We start from the raw sequence: 19,647 nt of genomic DNA, 5'->3' as shown, positions 1-19,647 counted from the left end.
CTAGAAATAGTTTCTCAAGGTTATCTACTGGAATTCAAGGAACTACCCCCAACGGGAAGGTTCCACAGGTCTCAATTATCTTCAAACCAAATAAAAAGACAGGCATTCTTACATTGTGTAGAAGACCTGTTAAGGATGGGAGTAATTTATCCAGTTCCAATAAGAGAACAAGGGATGGGATTTTACTCCAACCTGTTCATAGTTCCCAAAAAAGAGGGAACGTTCAGACCAATTCTAGATCTCAAGATCCTAAACAAATTTCTCAGGGTTCCATCATTCAAAATGGAAACCATTCGAACGATCCTTCCTACCATCCAGGAAGGTCAATTTATGACCACGGTGGATTTAAAGGATGCGTACCTCCATATTCCTATCCACAAGGAACATCATCAGTTCCTAAGGTTCGCTTTTCTGGACAAGCATTACCAGTTTGTGGCACTTCCTTTCGGATTAGCCACTGCTCCGAGAATTTTCACAAAGGTACTAGGGTCCCTTCTAGCGGTTCTAAGACCAAGGGGCATTGCAGTAGTACCGTACTTGGACGACATCCTGATTCAAGCGTCGTCTCTGTCAAAAGCAAAGGCTCATACGGACATCGTCCTAGCCTTTCTCAGATCTCACGGATGGAAAGTAAACATAGAAAAAAGTTCTCTTTCCCCGTCAACAAGAGTTCCCTTCTTGGGAACAATAATAGACTCCTTAGAAATGAGAATTTTTCTGACAGAGGTCAGAAAATCAAAACTTCTAAGCTCTTGTCAAGTTCTTCATTCTGTTCTTCGTCCTTCCATAGCGCAGTGCATGGAAGTAATAGGATTGATGGTTGCAGCAATGGACATAGTTCATTTTGCACGAATTCATCTAAGACCATTACAACTGTGCATGCTCAGACAGTGGAATGGGGATTATACAGACTTGTCTCCGACGATTCAAGTAGATCAAAGGACCAGAGATTCACTCCGTTGGTGGCTAATCCTGGACAACCTGTCACAGGGAATGAGCTTCCGCAGACCAGAGTGGGTCATTGTCACGACCGACGCCAGTCTGGTGGGCTGGGGCGCGGTCTGGGAACCCCTGAAAGTTCAGGGTCTATGGTCTCGGGAAGAATCTCTTCTCCCGATAAACATTCTGGAACTGAGAGTGATATTCAATGCTCTCAAAGCTTGGCCTCATCTAGCAAAGGCCAAATTCATAAGGTTTCAATCAGACAACATGACGACAGTTGCATATATCAACCATCAGGGGGGAACAAGGAGTTCCCTGGCGATGGAGGAAGTGACCAAGATAATTCAATGGGTGGAGGATCACTCCTGCCACTTGTCTGCAATCCACATCCCAGGGGTGGAAAATTGGGAAGCGGATTTTCTGAGTCGTCAGACATTCCATCCGGGGGAGTGGGAACTCCACCCGGAAATCTTTGCCCAAATAACTCAATTATGGGGCATTCCAGACATGGATCTGATGGCGTCTCGTCAGAACTTCAAGGTTCCTTGTTACGGGTCCAGATCCAGGGATCCCAAGGCGACTCTAGTAGATGCACTAGTAGCACCTTGGACCTTCAACCTAGCTTATGTTTTCCCACCGTTTCCTCTCATTCCCAGGCTGGTAGCCAGGATCAACCAGGAGAGGGCTTCGGTGATCTTGATAGCTCCTGCGTGGCCACGCAGGACTTGGTATGCAGACCTGGTGAATATGTCATCGGCTCCACCATGGAAGCTACCTTTGAGACAGGACCTTCTTGTTCAAGGTCCATTTGAACATCCGAATCTGGTTTCTCTCCAACTGACTGCTTGGAGATTGAACGCTTGATTTTATCAAAGCGTGGGTTTTCAGATTCTGTAATAGATACTCTGATTCAGGCTAGAAAGCCTGTAACTAGAAAAATTTACCATAAGATATGGAAAAGATATATCTATTGGTGTGAATCTAAAGGATTCCCATGGAACAAGATAAAAATTCCTAGGATTTTATCCTTTCTACAAGAGGGTTTGGAGAAGGGATTATCTGCAAGTTCTCTGAAGGGACAGATTTCTGCGTTATCTGTTTTACTTCACAAAAGGCTGGCAGCTGTGCCAGACGTTCAAGCGTTTGTTCAGGCTCTGGTTAGAATCAAGCCTGTTTACAGACCTTTGACTCCTCCCTGGAGTCTTAATCTAGTTCTTTCAGTTCTTCAAGGGGTTCCGTTTGAACCCTTACATTCCGTAGATATTAAGTTATTATCTTGGAAAGTTTTGTTTTTGGTTGCAATTTCTTCTGCTAGAAGAGTTTCTGAGTTATCTGCTCTGCAGTGTTCTCCGCCCTATCTGGTGTTCCATGCAGATAAGGTGGTTTTGCGTACTAAGCCTGGTTTTCTTCCGAAAGTTGTTTCCAACAAGAATATTAACCAGGAGATAGTTGTACCTTCTTTGTGCCCGAATCCAGTTTCAAAGAAGGAACGTTTGTTACACAATTTGGACGTAGTCCGTGCTCTAAAATTCTATTTAGAGGCCACTAAAGATTTCAGACAAACATCTTCTTTGTTTGTTGTTTATTCTGGTAAAAGGAGAGGTCAAAAAGCAACTTCTACCTCTTTCTTTTTGGCTTAAAAGCATTATCCGTTTGGCTTATGAGACTGCCGGACGGCAGCCTCCTGAAAGAATCACAGCTCACTCCACTAGGGCTGTGGCTTCCACATGGGCCTTCAAGAACGAGGCTTCTGTTGACCAGATATGTAAGGCAGCGACTTGGTCTTCACTGCACACTTTTGCCAAATTTTACAAATTTGATACTTTTGCTTCTTCAGAGGCTATTTTTGGGAGAAAGGTTTTGCAAGCCGTGGTGCCTTCCATTTAGGTGACCTGATTTGCTCCCTCCCTTCATCCGTGTCCTAAAGCTTTGGTATTGGTTCCCACAAGTAAGGATGACGCCGTGGACCGGACACACCTATGTTGGAGAAAACAGAATTTATGCTTACCTGATAAATTACTTTCTCCAACGGTGTGTCCGGTCCACGGCCTGCCCTGGTTTTTTTAATCAGGTCTGATGAATTATTTTCTCTAACTACAGTCACCACGGTATCATATGGTTTCTCCTATGCATATTTCCTCCTGTACGTCGGTCGAATGACTGGGGTAGGCGGAGCCTAGGAGGGATCATATGACCAGCTTTGCTGGGCTCTTTGCCATTTCCTGTTGGGGAAGAGAATATCCCACAAGTAAGGATGACGCCGTGGACCGGACACACCGTTGGAGAAAGTAATTTATCAGGTAAGCATAAATTCTGTTTTTCAACAAAGGATATCAAAAGAATGAAGAAAATGAGATATTAGATGTAAATTGGAAAGTTATTTAAAATTGCATGCTCTTTCTAAATCATGAAAGAAAATGTATGGGTTTCATCTCCCTTTTAAATGGTGTCTTGGAAAACTGGTCAACTTAGTAAACATCTGATTTTAGTCTAAAGGATTGTAACAGAAACTCTTGCCAGATAACAAAATGCTCTGATTATGAGATCTAGAAATTCATGCCCATTAAAATATAATTAAAACATACTTTTTACTTTAATGCTGCAAATTATGCTTATAGATTCTTTCATTTTTCAGTAAATATAAAAATGTCTTGATCCAGTGACGGCTGGTGAAATTTAAAGATGGTGGGGCGCTTGACCCCACCCCTTTAAATAAAGCCACACCATAAGATGGCACTACCAATTCATTAATTAAATAAATAAAAGGTAGACAGAAACACACTCATACACAGAGGGTTAGAGAGAGAAAGAGAGACACAATCGCACACAGAGGGTTAGAGAGAAAGAGAGACACAATCACAGAGGGTTAGAGAGAGAGAGAGAGACAAAATCACACACAGAGGGTTAGAGAGAGAGAGAGAGAGACACAATCACACACAGAGGGTTAGAGAGAGACACACAATCACACACAGAGGGTTAGAGAGAGACACACAATCACATACAGAGGGTTAGAGAAAGAGAGACACAATCACAGAGGGTTATAGAGAGAGAGACAAAATCACACACAGAGGTTAGAGAGAGAAAGAGAGAGAGAGAGACACGCAATCACACACAGAGGGTTAGAGAGAGAGAGAAAGAGAGACACAATCACAGAGGGTTAGAGAGAGAGAGAGACAAAATCACACACAGAGGGTTAGAGAGAGAAAGAGAGAGAGAGAGAGACACAATCACACACAGAGGGTTAGAGAGAGACACACAATCGCACACAGAGGGTTAGAGAGAGACACACAATCACATACAGAGGGTTAGAGAAAGAGAGACACAATCACAGAGGGTTATAGAGAGAGAGAGAGACAAAATCACACACAGAGGGTTAGAGAGAGAAAGAGAGAGAGAGAGAGACACAATCACACACAGAGGGTTAGAGAGAGACACACAATCGCACACAGAGGGTTAGAGAGAGACACACAATCACATACAGAGGGTTAGAGAAAGAGAGACACAATCACAGAGGGTTAGAGAGAGAGAGAGAGACAAAATCACACACAGAGGGTTAGAGAGAGACACACAATCACACACAGAGGGTAAGAGAGAGAGAAAGAGAGAGACACACAATCACACACAGAGGGTAAGAGAGAGAGAAAGAAAGAGACACAATCACACACAGAGGGTTAGAGAGAGAGAAAGAGAGACACAAGCACAAACAGAGGGTGAGAGAGAGAGACACACAATCAAATACAGAGGGTTAGAGAAAGAGAGACACAATCACACACACAGGGTTAGAGAGAGAGAGAGAAACAATCATACATGGAGGGTTATAGAGAGAGAGAAAGAGAGTGACACACAATCACACACAGAGTGTTAGAGAGAGACCCAATCACACACAGAGGGTTAGAGAGAGAGAAAGAGAGAGACACACAATCACATACAGAGGGTTAGAGAAAGAGAGACACAATCACACACAGAGGGTTAGAGAGAGAGAGAGAGAAAGAGACACACAATCACACACAGAGGGTTAGAGAAAGAGAAAGAGAGAGAGACCCAATCACATAGAGAGGGTTAGAGAGAGAGAAAGAGAGAGAGACACAATCACACACAGAGGGTTAGAGAGAGAGAAAGAGAGACACAATCATTCACAGAGGGTGAGAAAGAGAGACACACAATCACACACAGAGGGTTAGAGAAAGAGAGAGAGGCCCAATCACATACAGAGGGTTAGAGAGAGAGAAAGAGAGACACACAATCACACACAGAGGGTTAGAGAAAGAGAGAGAGACCCAATCACATACAGAGGGTTAGAGAGAGAGAAAGAGAGAGACACAATCACACACAGAGGGTTAGAGAGAGAGAGAAAGAGAAACACAATCACACACAGAGGGTTAGAGAAAGAGAGAGAATCACACACAGAGGGCTAGAGAGAGAGAAAGAGAGAGACACACAATCACAAACAGAGGGTTAGAGAGAGAGAGAGAGAGAGAGACAATCACATAGAGAGGGTTAGATAAAGAGAGACAATCACACACAGAGGGTTAGAGAGAGAGAAAGAGAGAGAGACACAATCACAAACAGAGGGTTAGAGAGAGAGACAAACAATCACATACAGAGGGTTAGAGAAAGAGAGAGAGAGAGAAAGAGAGAGACACACAATCACACACAGAGGGTTAGAGAAAGAGAGAGAGAGACCCAATCACATACAGAGGGTTAGAGAGAGAGAAAGAGAGACACAATCGTACACAGAGGGTGAGAGAGAGAGAAAGAGAGACACACAATCACATACAGAGGGTTAGAGAGAGAAAGAGAGAGAGACCCAATCACATACAGAGGGTTAGAGAGAGAGAGACACAATCGCATACAGAGGGTTAGAGAAAAAGAGACAAAATCACACACAGAGGGTTAGAGAAAGAGAGACACAATCGCACACAGAGGGTTAGAGAAAGAGAGAGATGCAATCACACACAGAGGGTTAGAGAGAGAGAATGAGAGAGAGACAAAATCACACACAGAGGGTTAGAGAGAAAGAGAGAAAGACACAATCACATAGAGAGGGTTAGAGAAAGAGAGACAATCACACACAGAGGGTTAGAGAGAGAGAAAGAGAGAGAGACACAATCATACACAGAGGGTTAGAGAGAAAAAGAGAGACACAATCACACACAGAGGGTTAGAGAGAAAGAGAGAGACACAATCACACACAGAGGGTTAGAGAGAGAGAGAGACACACACAATCACATACAGAGGGTTAGAGAAAGAGACACAATCACACACAGAGGGTTAGAGAGAGAGAGAGAGAGAGAGAGAAAGAGAGACACAATCACACACAGAGGGTTAGAGAGAGAGAGAAAGAGAGAGAAAGATATAATCACACACAGAGGGTTAGAGAGAGAGAAAGAGAGAGAGACACAATCACACACAGAGGGATAGAGAGAGAGAGACACAATCACACACAGAGGGTTAGAGAGAGAGAGAGAGAGAGAGACAATCACACACAGAGGGTTAGAGCGAGAGAAAGAGAGAGAGAGACACAATCACATACAGAGGGTTAGAGAAAGAGAGAGACAGAATCACACACAGAGGGTTAGAGAGAGAAAGAGAGAGAGACACAATCACACACAGAGGGTTAGAGAGAGAAAGAGAGAGACAATCACACACAGAGGGTTAGAGAGAGAGAAAGAGAGAGAGATACAATTATACACAGAGGGTTAGAGAAAGAAAGAGACAATCACACACAGAGGGTTAGAGAGAGAGAAAGAGAGAGAGACACACAATCATACACAGAGGGTTAGAGAGAGAATGAGAGACACACTCACACACAGAGGGTTAGAGAGAGAGAGAGAGAGAAAGAGAGACACAATCACACACAGAGGGTTAGAGAGAGAAAGAGAGAGAGACACAATCACATACAGAGAGTTAGAGAGAGACACAATCACACACAGAGGGTTAGAGAGAGAGAAAGAGAGAGAGACACAATCATACACAGAGGGTTAGAGAGAGAGAGAGAGAGAGAGAGAGAGAGAAAGAGACACAATCACACACAGAGGGTTAGAGAGAGAGAGAAAGGGAGAGAGACACAATCACACACAGAGGGTTAGAGAGAGAAAGAGAGAGATACACAATCATACACAGAGGGTTAGAGAAAGAGACCCAATCACACACAGAGGGTTAGAGAGAGAGAAAGAGAGAAACACAATCATACACAGAGAGTTAGAGAGAGAGAAAGAGAGAAACACAATCATACACAGAGGGTTAGAGAGAAAGAGAGAGAGAGAGAGAATTACACACAGAGGGTTAGAGAGAGAGAAAGAGAGAGAGAGAGACACAATCACACACAGGGTTAGAGAGAGGGACACAATCACACACAGGGTTAGAGAGAGAGAGAGAGACACAATCACACACAGGGTTAGAGAGAGAGAGAAAGAGAGAGAGAGACACAATCACACACAGAGGGTTAGAGAGAGAGAGAAAGAGAGAGAGAGACACAATCACACACAGAGGGTTAGAGAGAGAGAGAGAGAGAGATGCAATCACACACAGAGGGTTAGAGAGAGAGAAAGAGAGAGAGAGACAAAATCACACACAGAGGGTTAGAGAGAGAGAGAAAGAGAGAGAGAGACACAATCATACACAGAGGGTTAGAGAGAAAAAGAGAGAGACACAATCACACACAGAGGGTTAGAGAGAAAGAGAGAGACACAATCACACACAGAGGGTTAGAGAGAGAGAGAGACACACACACAATCACATACAGAGGGTTAGAGAAAGAGACACAATCACACACAGAGGGTTAGAGAGAGAGAGAGAGAAAGAGAGACACAATCACACACAGAGGGTTAGAGAGAGAGAAAGAGAGAGAGAAAGATACAATCACACACAGAGGGTTAGAGAGAGAGAAAGAGAGAGAGACACAATCACACACAGAGGGATAGAGAGAGAGAAAGAGAGAGAGACACAATCACACACAGAGGGTTAGAGAGAGAGAAAGAGAGAGACACAATCACACACAGAGGGTTAGAGCGAGAGAAAGAGAGAGACACAATCACATACAGAGGGTTAGAGAAAGAGAGAGACAGAATCACACACAGAGGGTTAGAGAGAGAAAGAGAGAGAGACACAATTATACACAGAGGGTTAGAGAAAGAGAGACACAATCACACACACAGGGTTAGAGACAAAGAGAGAGACACAATCATACACAGAGGGTTAGAGAGAGAAAGAGAGACACAATCACACACAGATGGTTAGAGAGAGAGAAAGAGAGAGAGACACAATTATACACAGAGGGTTAGAGAAAGAGAGACACAATCACACACACAGGGTTAGAGACAAAGAGAGAGACACAATCACACACAGAGGGTTAGAGAGAGAGAGAAAGAGAGACACAATCACACACAGATGGTTAGAGAGAGAGAAAGAGAGAGAGATACAATTATACACAGAGGGTTAGAGAAAGAAAGAGACAATCACACACAGAGGGTTAGAGAGAGAGAGAAAGAGAGACACACAATCATACACAGAGGGTTAGAGAGAGAATGAGAGACACACTCACACACAGAGGGTTAGAGAGAGAGAGAGAGAGAGAGAGAGAGAGAGAGAAAGAGAGACACAGTCACACACAGAGGGTTAGAGAGAGAAAGAGAAAGAGACACAATCACATACAGAGAGTTAGAGAGAGACACAATCACACACAGAGGGTTAGAGAGAGAGAAAGAGAGAGAGACACAATCATACATAGAGGGTTAGAGAGAGAAAGAGACACAATCACACACAGAGGGTTAGAGAGAGAGAGAAAGGGAGAGAGACACAATCATACACAGAGGGTTAGAGAAAGAGACCCAATCACACACAGGGTTACAGAGAGAGAGACACAATCACACACAGGGTTAGAGAGAGAGAGAAAGAGAGAGAGACACAATTATATATAGAGGGTTAGCGAAAGAGAGACACAATCATACACAGAGGGTTAGAGAGAGAGAAAGGGAGAGAGACACAATCATACACAGAGGGTTAGAGAGAGAAAGAGACACAATCACACACAGAGGGTTAGAGAGAGAGAAAGGGAGAGAGACACAATCATACACAGAGGGTTAGAGAGAGAAAGAGACACAATCACACACAGAGGGTTAGAGAGAGAGAAAGAGAGAGAGACACAATCAGACACAGAGGGTTAGAGAGAGAGAAAGAGACACAATCGCACACAGAGGGTTAGAGAGAGAGAAAGAGAGAGAGTTAGAGAGAGACACAATCACATACAGAGAGTTAGAGAGAGACACAATCACACACAGAGGGTTAGAGAGAGAGACACAATCATACACAGAGGGTTAGAGAGAGAGAAAGAGAGAGAGACACAATCACACACACAGAGGGTTAGAAAGAGAGAAAGAGAGAGACACAATCATACACAGAGGGTTAGAGAAAGAGAGACACATTCACACACAGAGGGTTAGAGAGAGAGAAAGGGAGAGAGACACAATCGCACACAGAGGGTTAGAGAGAGAGACACAATCATACACAGAGGGTTAGAGAGAGAGAAAGAGAGAGAGACACAATCACACACACAGAGGGTTAGAAAGAGAGAAAGAGAGAGACACAATCATACACAGAGGGTTAGAGAAAGAGAGACACATTCACACACAGAGGGTTAGAGAGAGAGAAAGGGAGAGAGACACAATCATACACAGAGAGTTAGAGAGAGAGAAAGAGAGAAACACAATCATACACAGAGGGTTAGAGAGAGAGAGAGAGAATTACACACAGAGGGTTAGAGAGAGAGAAAGATAGAGACACAATCACACACTGGGTTAGATAAAGAGAGAGAGACACAATCACACACAGAGGGTTAGAGAAAGAGAGAGAGACACAATCACACACAGAGGGTTAGAGAAAGAGAGAGAGACACAATCACACACAGAGGGTTAGAGAGAAAGAGAGAGAGACACAATCACACACAGAGGGTTAGAGAGAGAGAGAGAGAGAGAGAGAAAGAGAGAGACACAATCACACACAGAGGGTTAGAGAGACACATAAGGAATGAGAGAGTCAGAGGGGGAGGAAGAGGGACAGAGAGAGAAAGAGACCATGGGGGAGAACGACACATAAGGAGAGAGATGGATAGATAGATAGAGAGAGAGACACACACACAAGGGGGGGGGGGGAGAGGGACCACTGCATTTTTAAGTAATAAAACAGCAGAGCTACAGAGAGTTCAGAAAGTGAGACTACAAATTAGTGTGCAGTACAGAGACAAGCTGCTATGGTAACATTAATAAGTCAGTAAGATAGTGAGGCTATACACTAGTGTGCAGTACAGAGGCAAGCTGCTAAGGTAGTGGGTGTAACGTTTGAGTAAACAAAATACAAAAACGATCCTTAAACTGCTGTAAAAGAGTAAAAAAACAAATAAACACTAAACCACATTCATTAAATTATCTTTTTCACTAACAGAATCCCTTTCAGTAAAATATAAGGTTGCAGAACTTACTTCAATAAGATGTGGCTAAAACACTGCTCTGAGTCTGCATCTCTTCCTGCTCTGTAAGGAAGTTACAGTGGCACATTCCACTGCACTTAGAGGGGAAGTAAAGAACTCTCTTTTTCACTTTAGCAAAGCTGACAGCTTCACAGAACAGCAACAAAATATATGAAAGTTGTTTTTTTCCGTTTTTGTTTTGTTTTATTTAACATCCAGCCCCAACCCTAAGTTCCATGTACTAATGCCTCTCACTGGATTGGGTCAGCCCAAAATGGACTGCCTAAAATAAGCAGTTATGGGTCATGCAATGATCTTAACCACTTTCATCCAGTAGGTGGCGCAGCATATAGTGTAATGGTGGGCAGACCTGCTTGTACCTCTCCATTGCACAACATGTAGCTGTGGGGAAAAAAATGCTGGGGGAAAAAAATGCTGAGGAAAAAAAAATTGCAATTTTTTTTTAAGCCAATAAAAAAATATATATTTTTGCCCATATGAGAGGTGAAGCCCTGCCTCACCTGCCTCTAGTGACTGCACATCACTAAATTATTTTTGTGCTTTGTGTAGTAAACTGACCACAGTTATTACTACTGCAGCCAGTGATAGCAGGTGTACAATATATTGTGCACAGCTACTATTAATTTAGCCAGTGAGGTCTTGCTGTGTAGAGGGCTCCAGTCCACATGTACTAGAACTGGCTAGGGAGCTTCGGAAAATAGTGATGTGCTCAGATAGAAAAATACAGTAGTATCAGACAGCTTATAACATTAAACTACAACACATCCAAGTTAACTCTTAATTTAAACATAGAACGCAACTTATTGTTTTAAAAACTGCAAGACACTTGTTTTCTTGTTAAATGAGCACTCAGAAATTCTCAGTGTAGCCACTGCCTGCAGCTATTAAAGAGAGCTATAATTACAGAACTTAAGTTCTACAGTCTTATGTTTTTTGCAGCAAAGTCTTCTACTGAGTATAGACAGTGTGCTGTACTAATACTATACTATACTATATATATACTGTGTGTGTGTGTATATATATATATATATATATATATATATATATATATATATATATATATATATATATATACTGTGTGTGTGTGTGTGTATATGTATATTATTTTTTTGTTTTTTTTATTTATTTTCTTCATAAATCGAAAGAGTCCACAGCTACATTCATTACTTTTGGGAAATAAGAACCTGGCCACCAGGAGGAGCAAAGACACCCCAGCCAAAGGCTTAAATAATCCTGCCACTCCCCTCATCCCCCAGTCATTCTTTGTCTTTTGTTCCAGGTGGTTGGCAGAGAAGTGTCAGAAGTTGTTTTTCTCTCTTATGGAGGGTAGTACTCTTCGACATTGGAAGGGAGTTTTAAGTAATCCTGTCAGTCTCTCAGCGAGGGCTTGGATGAAAGTTGGAGTCCGGAGATGCAGGAAGAGTCTTTCTGCGAAACCATCCCAACTCATGTTAACAGCTCCTCAAGCAATCGGCGTTGTCAAACTTCGCTTCGCTGCCCACTTTCTTCTCTCAAGTCCATGGCGGAGGCGAGGCTACTATTCGTCACACTTGAAAGGCCGTATTCCTGTTCCAGGGCGTAGATTACGGTAAGATTGTTTCATTTTATTTCTTCATGAATGTACTGTAACTCATTTGTTCCTGCGAATTCACATGAAAAATACAGGGTCTCAGTGGGACTCCTTTAGTATCTTAGAACCAAGGGTTAATATCTCCTGAGGGGAATTATTGAACAGGGTTTTTTTAAATCATGTTTGTTATGTGATTAAACCTGCTTATGTGTAGTGTTAACTGGGCTTGTGGCTTAGAACATAACGATCTGTTGAAGTGACGAGACCTTACGGTTGGGCGCACTTTTGTTGGACTGTACGGTTCACCTTGTGACCGAGCGTGTTTAAGTTCTGGTCTCCCATTTCCGCATTCCTGATTGTGTGGTGACGAAAAATTCTAGTCTGCTGGTGTCTGGTACATAGGAGGTGGTGAGTGCCCCAGCCATTGTGGGTGTCAGGTGCCGTTTAAATTGTTTTTATATATAGTCCATTTTTGGGTATCCTTGATCCAGTTATGGAGGATACTGATGTTGAGTTTGGTCAACTTTCTGATTCAGATTCTTCGTCCTGTGAAGAATGCAAATTGGCCCCATTGACTCCGATCAGTCAGTTTTGTTCTTTAGGCCGTCCTATAGTTCCTTGTTCCTTGGTCTTGGGGATTCAAGAGACTGCTGAGCCATCCGCCTCGGGGGGGCCCTGTCCTCCGGGAGGCGAGTTCCCTACCACTCCCTACTGCTACACATGCGGGTAACCCAAGCTATGTGTTTCCCTCCTCGGAAGGATTGTTCCCCCCGGAGATTATGGCACATTTTCGCTTTTACATATGTTTGGCGCTTGCGCGTCTGCAAAGTCCAGATGTTTATTTGCAAATGTGCTTGTGCCCGATTGCCCCAGGTCTCTCAACCTCTGGAGGGCATGTACAGTTCCCTGTGGGTGTAACTGTTCCTGAGTGTTGTGCCTTTCGTTACAGGTGGGCTCGCCATAGTGTTTTACTCAGACATGTTTTCTTCTACAAGATATGACGAGTCCTCGGATTTCATCCTTACTTGTGGGATATTAACCTCCTTCCAGCAGGAAGTGGCAAAGAGCACCACAGCAGAGCTGTATATATAGCTCCTCCCTTCCCTCCACCTCCAGTCATTCTCTTTGCCTGTGTTAGTAGTAGGAAGAGGTAAAGTGAGGTGTTAGTTTAGATTCTATAATCAAGAAGTTTTTTTATTTTAAAATGGTGCCAGTGAGTACTATTTTTCTCAGGGGGAAATCGTCAGTCTATTGCTTCCCAAGAGGAGTGATGGGTCCCACAGCACAGCTGAAGGTAGTGTAAGAAAATCTTCAGTGTGGAGAACGGTGTCTTGCTACAAGCAGTATTGAGGTATGTTCAGTCTTTTGTTTCTGGGGAGACTTGATGCATCAGAACAGGCTGACATTTTTCCCTATATGGGGAAGGGTAAGCAGTATACACTATAGGAAAGGAAATGGTGTACCTGGAATCCGTTTATATTATTTGCCAAAGACTGTAAATATAACTTTGAGGCTTATTTTGGGCTGGACGCTGGGAGTTGCGGTTTGCTTAAAGGCTGTTAACTTTTTTATTGGCCTGAAGGAGTGCAAGGTTACAATATTTTCTGTGTATACAAGAGGGCACATGTCATATGTTTTTTCTACAGTCGACATGTTGTTTTTACTTGCGACCCATGCGGGTCTTAGTCAGGCTTAGAGTAACGCCCACGGTGGGCGGGGCCTATTTTTGCGCGCTCAGGTATCATCCGGATCGCATAGCAAGCAGAGGCTGGGGCTCTGGTGGGGCCTAAGTTGTCTCCTCCTATCAAAGGGTTTTTCAAGCTTATCAGGCTACAACAAGTGCATTCTGGGGGCAGGGGCCAAATTTAGATAATAAATAAATTCCTGTTATAATCGATATATATTGTGTTATAACATATCTAAGCAAGTGGATGTAATACTAATTGAGTATTTTGGGCACTTTAAAATAATATTTTCTGGTCCAAACACGTTTTTGCAGATCTCAGAGAAATAGTTGCACTTTTAAAATTTAAAGGCCCAGTACAGTTTTTTTTTTTTGCATTATCTTTTTCACATATAATTTGAATTTAGAGCTCAATATTTTAAGCAAAGTACGACTATTATTAATATTGCTAGTCTGTTTAACATGTCTGACACTGAATAGGAAACTCCTTGCTCAATGTGTTTAGATGTCACTGTGGAACCCCCTCTGGTTTTTTGTCCCTCGTGTACTGAGAGGGCCTTACAATATAAAACACAAATTTTATGTAAAGAAAATGTGTCTAAGGATGATTCTCAGTCTGAGGAGAATCAGGATATACCGCCAACTTCTCCCCAAGCGTCACAACTTTTAACGCCCACCCAAGCGACGCCTGGTTCTTCAACCATGTCTTATTCATTTACTCTGCAGGATATGTCTGCAGTTATGTCAACTACGCTTACAGAGGTATTATCTAAGTTGCCAGTGTTACAGGACAAACACAGTAGGACAGAGGCCAATGTGAATGCTGAGTCCTCTGATGCTTTGTTAGCTATTTCTGATGTACCCTCACAGGGATCTGAATTGGGGGTCAGGGAACTTCTGTCTGAGGGGGACTTTCCGATTCGGAGACAGACTCGGACATCATGTCCTTTAGATTTAAGCTTGAACACCTCCGTATGTTACTTTGGGAGGTTTTAGCGACTCTGGATGACTGTGACTCTATTGTGGTACCACCAGAGAAATTGTGTAAGATGGACAAGATGTTTTTCCGGTTCCTAAGAGAATCTCTGAGATTATTAAGAGGGAATGGGACAGACCGGGTATCCCGTTCTCACACTCTCCTAATTTCAAAAATATGTATCCCATATCTGACACTGTTCGGGACTCTTGGCAAACAGTCCCTAAGGTGGAAGGAGCTATATCTACCCTAGCGAAGCGTACAACTATTCCTATTGAGGACAGCTGTGCTTTTAAAGACCCTATGGATAAGAAATTGGAGGGTCTTCTAAAGAAATTGTTTATTCATCAGGGTTTCCTCTTACAACCAACGGCCTGCATTGTACCAGTTACCACTGCGGCGGCCTTCTGGTTTGATGCCTTAGAAGAGTCTCTTAAGACTGAGACTCCTTTAGAGGATATTTTAGATAGAATTAAGGCACTTAAGCTGGCTAATTCTTTTATTACAGATGCTGCCTTTCAGATTGCCAAGTTGGCGGCTAAGAATGCCGGATTTGCTATTTTAGTGCGTAGAGCGTTATGGTTAAAATCTTGGTCTGCTGATGTGTCATCTAAATCAAAGCTTTTGGCTATTCCTTTCAAGGGGAAAACCCTATTCGGGCCTGACTTGAAAGAGATAATTTCTGATAATATGGAAGGTAAGGGTCATCTCCTACCTCAGGATAGAACTGCTAAACTGAGGGGTAAACAAAATAATCTTCGTTCCTTTCGGAACATCAAAGGAGTACCCTCTTCTTCCTCTTCCTCCACCAAGCAGGAAGGGAATTTTGCTCAGGCCAAGTCCGTCTGGAGACCCAACCAGGCTTGGAACAAGGGTAAACAACCCAAGAAGCCTGCTCCTACCAAAACAGCATGAAGGGGCGGCCCCCAATCTGGGACCGGATCTAGTAGGGGGCAGACTTTCTCTCTTTGCCCAGGCTTGGGTAAGAGATGTTCAGGATCCTTGGACACTGGAGATCGTGTCCCAATGGTATCAGCTGGAATTCAAAAGTTCTCTCCCAAGGGGGAGGTTTCTTCTGTCACGATTGTCTGCAGACCAGACAAAAAGAGATGCGTTCTTACGTTGTGTAAAAGACCTCTCTACCATGGGAGTAATTTGTCCCGTTCCAAGACTGGAACAGGGACAGGGGTTTTACTCAAATCTTTCCGTGGTCCCCAAAAAAGAGGGCATGTTTCGACCCATCTTAGATCTAAAGAATCTAAACAAGTTTCTCAGAGTCCCATCATTCGAACAATTCTACCATTGATCCAGGAGGGTCAATATATGACTACCGTGGACTTGAAGGATGCATACCTTCATATTCCTATCCACAAGGATCATCATCAGTTCCTAAGGTTTGCCTTCCTGGACAAACGTTTTCAGTTTGTGGCTCTTCCCTTCGGGTTGGCCACAGCACCCAGGATCTTCACAAAGGTTTTAGGGTCCCTTCTGGTGGTTCTCAGGCCGCGGGTTATTGCAGTGGCGCCTTCTCTGGACGATATTCTGATCCAGGCGTTGTCTTACCATCTGACAAAGTCTCATTCAGACATGGTTCTGTCCTTTCTGAGGATTCACGGGTGGAAGCTGAATCTAGAAAAGAGTTCATTAATTCCACAGATCAAGGTTCCCTTCCTGGGAACTCTAATAGATTCCATATCCATGAAAATTTTCTTGACAGAGGTCAGAAAGTTAAAGATTCTGAATACATGCCGAGCCCTTCAGTCCAATCCTCGGCCATCATTGGCCCAGTGCATGGAGGTAATTGGATTGATGGTGGCGGTAATGGACATCATTCCGTTTGCTCGTTTTCATCTCAGACCACTACAGCTGAACATGCTCAGACAGTGGAATGGAGATTATGCAAATTTGTCTCCTCAGATAGATCTGGATCAGGAGACAAGAGACTCGTGCTTCCGCAGACCCTCATGGGTGATAGTGACGACGGACACCAGCCTTCTAGGTTGGGGTGCGGTCTGGAATTCCCTGAAGGCTCAGGGGGTGTGGACTCAGTCTGAGTCACTTCTTCCAACCAATATTCTGGAATTGAGAACAATATTCAACGCGCTTCAGGCGTGGCCTCAGTTGGCCTCAGCCAAATTCATTCGCTTTCAGTCGGACAACATCCACGACAGTGGCCTACATCAATCATCAGGGAGGAACAAGGAGTTCCATAGCAATGACAGAAGTATCCAAGATAATTTGGTGGGCGGAGGCCCACTCTTGTTATCTGTCAGCAATCTACATCCCAGGAGTGGACAACTGGGAACCTGACTTTTTAAGCAGACAGACGTTTCATCCGGGGGAGTGGGAACTCCACCCGGAGGTCTTTGCCACGGAGTTGGATCTGATGGCATATCGTCAGAATGCCAAGCTTCCAAGATACGGATCCAGGTCAAGGGATCCTCAGGCCGAACTGATAGATGCCTTGGCAGTGCCTTTGTCGTTCAACCTAGCTTATGTGTTTCCACCGTTTGCTCTCCTACACCGGGTGATTGCTCGGATCAAACAGGAGAGGGCTTCAGTAATTCTAATCGTGCCTGCGTGGCCTCGCAGGACTTTTTAATGCCGATCTAGTGGACATGTCCTCTCTGTCGTCGTGGAAGCTTCCATTGAGGCAGGACCTTCTCATTCAGGGACCCTTCCAACACCCAAATCTAGTTTCTCTGCAACTGACTGCTTGGAGATTGAACACTTGATTTTATCTAAGCGGGGGTTCTCTGATTCGGTCATTGATACTTTGATTCAGGCATGTAAGCCTGTCACTAGGATCTATCATAAGATATGGCATAAATATCTTTTTTGGTGTGAATCCAAAGGCTACTCATGGAGTAGAGTTAAGATTCCCAGGATTCTGTCTTTTCTCCAAGAAGGATTGGAGAAAGGGTTATCAGCGAGTTCCTTAAAGGGACAAATCTCTGCTTTGTCAATTTTACTACACAAACGTTTGGCAGATGTTCCAGACGTTCAGTCTTTTTGTCAGACTCTAACCAGAATTAAAGGGCCATTATACACTCATTTTTGCTTTGCAGAAATGTTTTGTAGATGATCTATTTATAAAGCCCATAAAGTTTTTTTTTTTTTTTTTTTAAATGTATAATTTTGCTTATTTTTAAATAACATTGCTCTGATTTTCAGACTCCTAACCAAGCCCCAAAGTTTTATTTGAATACCGTCAGCTACCTTCTCCAGCTTGCTCCTGTTTGTGTAAAGGCTCTTTTCATATTCAAAAGAAGGGGGAGGGGGGAGTGTCTTATTTCCCACTTGCAGTGGGCTTTCCAACTGCCTTTTCAACAGAACTAAACTGAAAGCTTCTAAGTAAGTTTTTAAACCATTTTATACTGGATTTTTATATCGGTATCCGTGCATCTTATTCTTTATAGTAGTGTCTATTACATGCAGTTATATGAAAATGAGTGTATACTGTCCCTTTAAGCCTGTGTTTAGACCAATTGCTCCACCCTGGAGTTTGAATTTAGTTCTTAATGTTCTTCAAGGAGTTCCATTTGAACCCATGCATTCCATAGATATTAAGTTATTATCTTGGAAAGTTTTATTTTTGGTTGCTATTTCTTCTGCTCGTAGAGTTTCGGAGCTTTCAGCATTACAATGTGATTCGCCTTATCTTATCTTATCTTAAGGTTGTTTCTAATAAGAATATTAATCAGGAAATTGTTGTTCCTTCATTATGTCCTAATCCTTCTAAGAAGGAGCGTATGTTGCATAACTTGGACGTGGTCCGTGCCCTGAAGTTTTACTTGCAGGCGACTAAGGATTTCCGTCAATCATCTTCATTATTCTTTGTTTTTTCTGGAAAGCGTAGGGGTCAGAAAGCTACGGCTGCCTCTTTCTTTTTGGCTGAAGAGTATCATACGTTTGGCGTATGAGACTGCTGGACAGCAGCCTCCTGAAAGAATTACGCCTCATTCTACTAGGGCTGTGGCTTCCTCATGGGCATTTAAAAACGATGCTTCTGTTGAACAGATTTGCAAGGCTGCAACTTTGTCGTCTCTTCACACTTTTTCCAAATTTTATAAATTTGATAGTTTTGCTTCTTCTGAGGCTGGTTTTGGGAGAAAGGTTCTTCAAGCAGTGGTGCCTTCCGTTTAGGTTCCTGTCTTGTCCCTCCCTTTCATCCGTGTCCTGTAGCTTTGGTATTGTTTTCCACAAGTAAGGATGAAATCCGTTGACTCGTCATATCTTGTAGAAGAAAAGGAAATTTATGCTTACCTGATAATTTATTTATTCTACGATATGACGAGTCCACGGCCCACCCTGTCATTTTTGAGACAGGTATATGTTATATTTCTTTCATGTAATTAGCAAGAGTCCATGAGCTAGTGACGTATGGGATATACATTCCTACCAGGAGGGGCAAAGTTTCCCAAACCTCAAAATGCCTACAAATACACCCCTCACCACACCCACAAATCAGTTTTACAAACTTTGCCTCCTATGGAGGTGATGAAGTAAGTTTGTGCTAGATTCTACGTTGATATGCGCTCCGCAGCAGGTTGGAGCCCGGTTTTCCTCTCAGCGTGCAGTGAATGTCAGAGGGATGTGATGAGAGTATTGCCTGTTTGAATTCAATGATCTCCTTCTACGGGGTCTATTTCATAGGTTCTCTGTTATCGGTCGTAGAGATTCATCTCTTACCTCCCTTTTCAGATCGACGATATACTCTTATATATATACCATTACCTCTGCTGATTTTCGTTTCAGTACTGGTTTGGCTTTCTACAAACATGTAGATGAGTGTCCTGGGGTAAGTAAGTCTTATTTTCTGTGACACTCTAAACTATGGTTGGGCACTTTTTTAATAAAGTTCTAAATATATGTATTCAAACATTTATTTGCCTTGACTCAGGATGTTCAACATTCCTTATTTTCAGACAGTCAGTTTCATATTTGGGATAATGCACTTGAATCAATTATTTTCTTACCTTAAAAATTTG

General features: G+C 43.0%; 1 protein-coding gene across 1 annotated transcript in view; it reads left to right on the top strand.

The window, feature by feature from the left end:
- KSR1 (kinase suppressor of ras 1) overlaps positions 1-19,647 on the top strand; it is a 574,092-nt gene that overhangs the window by 249,526 nt on the left and 304,919 nt on the right. The window lies entirely within an intron of this gene.

Source organism: Bombina bombina, chromosome 3 (assembly GCF_027579735.1).
Source record: "Bombina bombina isolate aBomBom1 chromosome 3, aBomBom1.pri, whole genome shotgun sequence".
NCBI classification, from domain to species: Eukaryota; Metazoa; Chordata; class Amphibia; order Anura; family Bombinatoridae; genus Bombina; species Bombina bombina.
The sequence above is the reverse complement of the archived record's forward strand: the minus strand, read 5'-3'. Positions and strand labels throughout refer to the sequence as shown.